Source organism: Humulus lupulus, chromosome 6 (genome assembly GCF_963169125.1).
Source record: "Humulus lupulus chromosome 6, drHumLupu1.1, whole genome shotgun sequence".
Taxonomy (NCBI): Eukaryota; Viridiplantae; Streptophyta; class Magnoliopsida; order Rosales; family Cannabaceae; genus Humulus; species Humulus lupulus.
The window spans coordinates 137,274,819-137,284,010 of NC_084798.1; positions in this window are offsets into that span (position 1 = coordinate 137,274,819).

Genomic DNA, 9,192 nt, shown 5'->3' on the forward strand with positions numbered 1-9,192 from the left:
AGAGAGGTTTTGAAATGTGGTAAGTGTGTAGTGTGGTAACCTCCTAAAATATGCCATAAACTCCCTTATTTATAGTATTAAAATAATCAATTTAAATTAATTAAATCGATTAAATTAATTGAATTAATTATAATATGGAAAATAAGGGTAAATTGTAGGGTGTAATGATGATTTTTGAGTAAAATGTGTAGAAAGTGGGGTAAAAATATTGGCATTTTTGACAAAGGGGACAATGGTACATTTTGCTTTTGTTGGGCTCAATAGTGGAAAGGTGGCGGAGGCTTAGCAAGCGGCTGGGTGAATCAGCTGCTGGGCGTGGGCCTCGTTGGTGGAGTTGGGAAGGCATTTGGGCCTAGGGGTGCAGGTGGTGTTGAAGGCAACTTGGCGTGAGCTGGGGAGGCATGTTGGTGTTTGGAGGCTGCTTGGTGTTGGCTGGCTGATGCAGCTGGGAGACAGGTGGCGGCAGGAAAGGAGCTTTCGGTTGGCAAGCTGATTGGGAGGTTTCATAATGGGCCTAGCAAGTGGGCTGGTGGCTGCTATGCCATTTTTTCCTTTCTTTCCTTGAAAATGCCATTTCTTTTCCTTTATTTTTCTTTATTTTCAAGAGCAAAAGTGCCATAAATTTCCCTACAAAATATATATAAAATAAATCATAATAAAATATTTTCAACTATAAAATAAATCAATTTAATTCTTTGAAAATATTAATTATAACTTAATTTATATTTAACATTTAATTTCAATAATACAACATTTTTTACCTCAAACTAACAACAATAATTCAAATAATTAACCATAACATTTTACAACAAAATAACCATAAAAACACACAAAAATATATAAAATCAAAATAAACCTAATAAATTCAAAATTACTTAAAAACTTAATAAATCAATTAAAAACTCAAGAATTAAGCAACAATTCGCATATAAAAAGTGGTAAAATAACTCTATTTTGTAGAGTTATCAAGTACTTTATTGTAACCATAAAGTTTCCATTGATATAATCATTACATACAAATTAATCATCTATTGATGATTCAAAATTAAGTGGGAATAAAATTACCGTTTTACCCATTTAATTATATCTTGATTCCTAGTGTACTATTGACTTTACTAGTGAAGGCTAATTCATAATTTGATTATGAATTTGACGTCAATAACTTTTTCAGTTCCAAAAGCCAAACCAATTGGGAACCATCATTCAATCTATAAGAAGGTATAGATTCCATATCTGTTAAGCTATGTCCCCAGCCATATACATCATTGAGTCCCCAAAACAATAGTTCTTAGCCTGATCATTCTGACAAACAGTAACACATGAATCAAATGATCAAATGACATATGTAGGAGTTCAAAGTAACTTCAAGATTAAGATAAGATTGTATATGATCATCAGTTGATTTGTTTTATAATATTGCAAAACAGTATTTAAATAAGTATTATCAAATCACATCTGGTCCAGTTCTACATACTCTCACTATGCAAAGTACTTCCACTAAAGCGTCCTACTACACTAGTAACCCAGATCTAGGTCACATGTATTCATAATAATAGTGAACTGTACTAGTAGTAATTAATCTAAAGACTCCACAACTTTATTTTACTGTGAACTATTTAAGTCCATTATCTCAATCTCGATCCTCTCATACCAATATGAGATTGAGACCACATAGATTAACTTGGGAATTTTATGATATTTACATAATATTATTAATAATAATGTAGTACATAATCTACATATACACAATAATTCAATTCATTTATTCATTTCATTAAAAAAATTGTCAACTACAATCGCTTTAAGGGCACTATTCCCAACAATCTCCCACTTGCCCTAAAGAAAATGAGGCATTTCCCTCAACCCCATGCTTCTTACATGACCCTGAAAAGATTTAATAGATAAAGTCTTTGTGAACGAATCTGCAAGATTATCTTCAGAGGAAACCTTCAGGAAAATAACATCTCCTCGGTTGACTATCTCTCGGATCAAGTGATATTTCCTCTCGATGTGCTTTCCCCTCTTGTTACTTCTGGGTTCCTTTGAATTAGCTACTGCCCCACTGTTATCACAACACAGAAAAAGTTGCTTATCCATGCTTGGAACAACTTCTAGATCAATATAGAACTTCCTAACCCACACAACCTCTTTAGTTGTTTCACAAGCTGCTATGTATTCGACTTCCATGGTGGAGTCTTCAATACTGGATTGTTTAATACTTCTCCAAACTACATCACCTCCTCCAAGTGTGTACACTAATCCAAATGTTGACTTTCAACTATCTTTGACTTATTGAAAATTAGAATCAGTATATCCAGTGGGGTTCAGGTCTCCACCTGAATACACAAGCATGTAATCTGTAGTATGTCTGAGATACTTGAGAATATTCTTTACTGCTGTCCAATGAATCAATCTAGGATTGGATTGATAACAACTGAATATCCTTACTGCAGAATAGATGTCAAGTCTAGTGCACAACATTGCATACATTAGACTACCTATCGCAGAGGCATAGGGATACTATCTCATGTCCTCCTCTTCATGAGGTGTTTGTGGACATTGTTCTTTAAAAAATTAACTCCTTATAGGGTAGGCATAGTGTCTTTCTTGGATTTTTGCATGCCAAAGTGTTCTATCACTTTATCAATATAAGTTGCTTGAGACAGTGCAAAAACTTTGTTCTTTCGATCTCTATAGATCTGAATTCCAAGAACATATTTGGCTTCTCCCAAATCCTTTATTTGGAGTTGCTCAGCTAACCACTTCTTTAGTTTTGGTAATGTTGCTATTTCATTCCCAATGAGTAGAGTATCATCAACATAAAGAATGAGGAATACCACAATCTTATCTTTGATTTGTTTGTATTCACAAGGTTCATCAACATTTTGTTCAAAACCAAATGTTTTGATTGTTTCATCAAATCGAAGATTCCATGATCTCGAAGCATGTTTGAGTCCATAAATAGACTTAAGAAGCTTGCATTCATTTTTCTCCTGACCTTTAACTTTGAATCCTTCTGGTTGAGGCATATAAATTGTTTCGTCAAGATAGGCATTCAGAAAAGTAGTTTTAACGTCCATTGGCCAAATCTCATAATCTATGCAAGCAGCTATGGATAAGAGTATGCAGATAGATTTAAGCATGGCCATAGGTGAAAAAGTTTCTTCATAATCAACTCCTTCTTTCTGTGTGTAGCCTTTTGCTACCAACCTTGCTTTGAAAGTCTCTACTTTCACATATGCTCCTCTCTTCTTCTTGAATATCCATTTGCAACCAATAGGTTTAATATTTTCAGGTTAATCTTCAAGAGTCCAGACCGAATTGGAATACATCAATTCCATTTCAAGGTCCATGGCGTTTAGCCATTTTTCTTTGTCAGAATCTTCCATTGCATCTCTATATGTCAATGGATCATCTTTTTTTGTGTCAGACACAAGCATCTAAAATTCATGTTCATAGCAAACGGGTTGTTTACCAACCCTCCCACTACGACAAAGCTCTCCATTGTTCTGACTAGAACTAGTGATATCCTTTATCCATTTTTCATTTGCCATTGCTGGTGATTGGACTTGTTTATTTGTGACCATTTCCTCAAGTACAACTTTACTTTGAGGTTTGTGGTTATTTATATAGTCATGCTCTAGAAATGTAGCATTTGTAGATAAAAACATTTTGTTATCTTTGAGACTATAAAATACACCACCTTTTTTTTCTTTGGAATATCCTACAAACATGCACACTTCAATGCGTGATTCCAACTTCCCAATCTTTCCTTTAAGCACGTTTGCAGGACAACCCCATATACGGAAATGGCGTAAACTAGGTTTAGTACCATTCCATAATTTCTATTGTTGTTTCTAAATAGACTTAGATAGAACAACATTGAGTATGTATACAACATATTTTATTGCATAACCCTAGAATGTCAAAGGCAATGATGAGAAACCAATCATCTACCTAACCATATTCAACAAGGTTTTGTTCCGTCTTTCTGAAACACCATTTTTTTGTGGCGTTCCAGGTGCAGTGAGTTGGGATTGAATACCATGCTCACGTAAATGGTCCTAAAATTCATAATCTAAGTACTCTCCACCTTGATCTAATCGAAGCACTTTTAGTGATTTACCTAATTGTTTTTCAGCTTCTGCTCGGAATTCTTTAAATTTGCCAAAAGTTTTGGATTTCCTTTGCATCAAGTATAGGTAACCATATCTCGAATAATCGTCAATGAAAGTGATGAAGTATTCATAAACTCCTCTAGCTTGGACATTTAATGGACCACAAATGTGTGTATGTATAAGGTTAAGTGGTTCTGTGCCTCTAGAACCTTTAGCAGAGAAATTTCTCTTGGTCATTCTGCCTTCTAGGTAAGATTCATAGACAGAGAGAGAACCAATAGATAGTTCTCTTAAAGCATCATCATTTGTTAGTCTGTTAATTTTGTCTAGACCATTATGTCCCATTCTCCAATGCCACATATATGTTTCACTATCTGAACCTGTCTTCTATCTTTTAATAGATCTGGGATTCATAATTTTGAATAATTCCGAATTATAAATTTGCTCAACATTGGACTCTAACTTGTAAAGTCCTCCTTCAGACTTTGCAGAAAAAAATGTCAAAACCATATTTTGAAATAACAATCGAATTATTATTAAAAGAAATACTAAAACATTGTTCATGCAATTTTGATAAGGAAATCAAATTTCTAGAAAATCCAGGAATAAAATAAACATTGTCCAACATAATCAAATTATTATTATAAAATACTAGGCGAGATTTTCCAACTGCAGTTACCGAGATTTTCTGCTCACTTCCAATCTCATGGTCACCTCTCCATGAACCAGGTTCCTCGAAGTACTAAGACTCTGCAAAGAAAAACAAATATAATTAGTGGCTTTGGAATCAACTATCCAAGATGAAAAATCACCATTCACCGAACAAGATTCTAAAACAAGTAAATCAAATTTACCCTTCATTTTATCTTTCAATTCAGTAGGTACTTAGGAAAATTCCTTTTCCAATTACCATCAACCCCACAATGAAATCATGATTCTTTTGGTGCCTTCTTTTTGGAGTTCTTTGCTGAATAATTCTTCTTGGAAGACTTGTTGGTCTTCTCTGGTTGTTTGTCATTTTTCTTGTCTTTTCCTTGGCCACCCTTCCTTTTCTTTGAATTTCCATTTGAATTGGAAGGCTTTATTTAAACAAAGTTTTCCTCCTCAACCTTAGTGGAACTTTTGTTTAGAGACTCAAAAGTTTGCAATTCATTCAACAGTTGGGCCATGTTGTACTTCCAACTTTCATAACATAGTTGGTAGTGAATGCCGCAAAAGATGGTGTGAGAGATTCAAGTATCACACTTATTTGAGTTCTTTCATCAATGGTCGCACCATGGATTTCTGCATCGTGAAATATGTTGATCATGTCTTGGACATGTTCTCTGATAGAAATATTTTTCTTCATTTTCATATTCATGAAGTTTCTAGTAGCATCAAGTGTGCACTTATCAGGCTGCTAGCCAAACATGCCTTGTAGAGATTCCCAGATCTCAGAAGCTGTTTCAAAAGCTTCAAACTTCTCTCTGAGCATATCGCTCATACTAGCAAGCATATAACATTTGGTCTTATTGTTAGATAAGATCCAATTGTCATACTTTTCTCTTGCAGTTTTGGCAGCAGTGGGAGTAAGAACCTCAGGACATTCCTCATTCAGGAAAAACATGTGGTTTTCACATATCAAAACAATATTCATGTTTGATTTCCATTTCATCTAGTTATCACCAGTCAATGTCTCATTGACAAGTAAAGCAGTTGCATGGTTTGGATTAGACATATTGCTGAAAAATATAATGAATTAGTGCATATAATAAATATCATTTTATATTTGGAATATTAAACATGATGCATGAATGAAACACATAAAATAACACACACAAAAAAATTACTAATCCACGATAGATTAATTTGAAAATTAATGGACCAGCCTTGGGACAGGTCAGACTAATCACAAATTAACCTTGAGACAAGATCTCAAATCCATAAGTGAAAACTTAAAAACTCATTTTTCTCTTTTGACTTATGAATTACCGTTAGTTTGATCAAGATATACTGGTCATGCTCAAAAGCCTAGATACATCTTTGGAGTGTAACCCATTTTTTTTTTCAATTAATGACTTAACTCAAGAGTGTGCCTTAGGGTTAGTCAAACTTGAAATACATCACTGATCTTATTCTCGTATGAGAAGTCAACCTTGAGATAAAATAAACATATTTGGAAGCCTTTCCTTAGGGAGGCCGCAGGCGGAGGCGACACGAGGCCCTTCCTATGCCTCACGGTGTTCAACGAATAATGGAGACCATGAGACTTATTGTAATAATTCCCTCTCCCACTCACTATTTTAAAATAATATTTTTTTTTCCTCAAAATCAATATTTTAAAATTTAGTTGTAAAATTAATTATGCAAAATAAATACTCGTGCCCTGGATTAATTTTATTTTGCATTTTAAGAAGAATACCATTTAATTTATCAAATTTTTTTATTAAATAAGAATATAAACAACTTTTAAATTCTATTTACCATCTTAACTATTTATGACTTAATTAATTATATGAGTTATCAAATAAAAACATATAATCAAACCTAAGCATGTTTCTAAAAAAAATTAGATGCATGCGAAATGGCCATTCTCACCACAAACAGAGCAAGGTCCTGTGGAACTCTTGAATTGACCTTCCTTTTTCTTAGGTGTCAAGGGTTTGTAACCCTTGCCTTTAGGCTTCCCAATTCCTTTGCCTTTGTTGTTGCTAGGAGGTTTAGCCACTACATTGGGTTTATAAGTCTCTCCATTACTCTTCCTAATTCTTATCTATAGAATGAGATTCCTCCTCATTCCTCAAGTACTTAAGAATTTCCTCCAAGGAAAGCTCCTCATTTTTGTGGAGGATTTTCTTTCTATAGGCCCTCCAAGATGGAGGCAACTTGGGTATAATGGTACCAAAAATAAATTGTTCCAACAACACTATATTACAAGTAGAAAGCTTGTTCACAATAATTTCTAATTCATGAATTTGGAATAGAAGGTGTTTCGCATCATAAAACATAAATTCCATATATTGAGTAATAAGGAATTTCATTGCACCTTCTTCATTTGCTTTGTATATTTTCTCCAATGCTTCACAAATCTACTTAGCAGTCTTTGTGTTGGTGTAGAGATCATAAAACCAGTCCAAGAGAGCATAGAGAATGTGACCCCTACATATTAGTTCATCTTCTTCACGTTCTTCCTTTCTTTTAATGACTTCTTGAGTGTCATCTTCTTTGGAGGGTTTTATGACCTTTAGATCCTTGTCTAGAACATAGAATACTTGAGAGTTAGCAAAAAACTAATCTAATCTTTCCAACTCACAAAGTTAGTTCCATCAAATCTATCCAATCTAATAAAGTCTTGTGTTATGAACCTCAAAGCTAAAAGAAGATGATTCTTCCATTATGATGTATCATAGATAATAGGGGATTTGAATGTTGGAAGAGAGTGAGATATACCATAATAATAATAAGAATCTACTCACAATTATCTTCGTAGTGTCCCAGAATATTTACTTATCTAGCTAGATAATAGTAGTAGTTAGTATTAGTTTGTAGTATGTTAGATTTCGTGGATTTTGGTTCCAGCCGAGACTTAGTTGGAAACTCACAGCAACAGTTATGGATTGGATAAGTTTAACCTATAGTTTAGAAATATTAATTATAACATAAGGTTTGATTAATATTGCTGGATCATAGAAATATTATTTATTATAACCCAAGTTTTAGATAGAATTAATAAGAGCATGACACTTGTCATAATCATGATTATTAAGGAATTAAGTATTTTTGATGAACAGTTTTAATAAAAGAAAGATTTAGAAGCTCTAGAACCTTCCAGAAACTGTTAGGATTAAATTTAGACTAAGTCAAAGCTATTTATCCAATTCAAAATATGCTGAAAAAGTGAAAGTACGTGTTTGATATATCAACGTATGCCGATATATCGCCTACGGGAATTACGGAAAACACGGCGACTTTGCACGAACGTACGAACGGGGCTCAGGATTATGGTGGAGCCGATATATCTCCCATGGTAGGTGATATATCACCCTTGGTGATGTATTTTTGAATTTTGAGGATTTTTGAATTTAAAAATAGCCTTAACCACATAGACCTGCCTTTGAACAATTTTTACCGAATTCTGGGCGTCTGTTGAACGAAAATTCAAATATTTTTCCTTTTAAATTCATTTATTTATTCAAATTAAAAGGGGTTAGTTTCACTCATTGAAATTTATAAATAGGACCTAGTACTCAGCCATTTTCTTCATTCTTCAAGCAGTCTTCAGAGCCTCCAGCTTGCTAGTATTACTATAGAGAGAAACACTTGGGTTTAGGGTTAAAAGCTTTATCATTCTAAGCTTTTCTAAACACTTGGGAAGTGAGATATAGTCAAATTTCAGTATTGAGGTTTAGATCAATTCATAAGATCATTCAAGGTATACTTATCCCTAAGTTCAGTTCTTTATGGTTCTTTAGTTTTCTTTTATTTTCTTTCAGATCCTAACACTTGTTTATGATTCTTGATTAGGGATTTAAGTTTCTTGAAACTTAAGTTTCTTCTTGGTAAGTTTCTTCTTGATGGTTTAGTTCTCATTTCATCCTTATTTTTTAGAGATACTCACCCTTTTGACTATTGGTTTTTAGGAATGTTCTAATCCCGTTCTTGTTCCCAAATATCCTGTTTTTTGGTAAGGAAAATAGGATAGATTATATGTGTTTATATGTTTATGTTATTATATGTTTTATGTTATGATATGTATATATATATGTATAAATATGTTTTGTAGTCATTTGGGGCTTATAGTTGCTTAGATAGCAAACCCCAATATTTTATGTCGCTTGGGGATTATAGTTTCTTAGATAGCAAACCCCAAGAATATTGATAAATTTCATGGGTTAGAGTTATGATTTACCCTACCTTGATTAGTAGACAGAGGACCTAGATGGGTTATCATAATCTACCATGTGATCTATCCTACCTCGATTAGTAGACAGAGGACCTATATGGTTTATCACATGCCATGTTAATGAGTTAATGACCATTAATATTGTAGTCCTATATGATATATGTTTTTATAGTCATATGTTTTATAGTATAT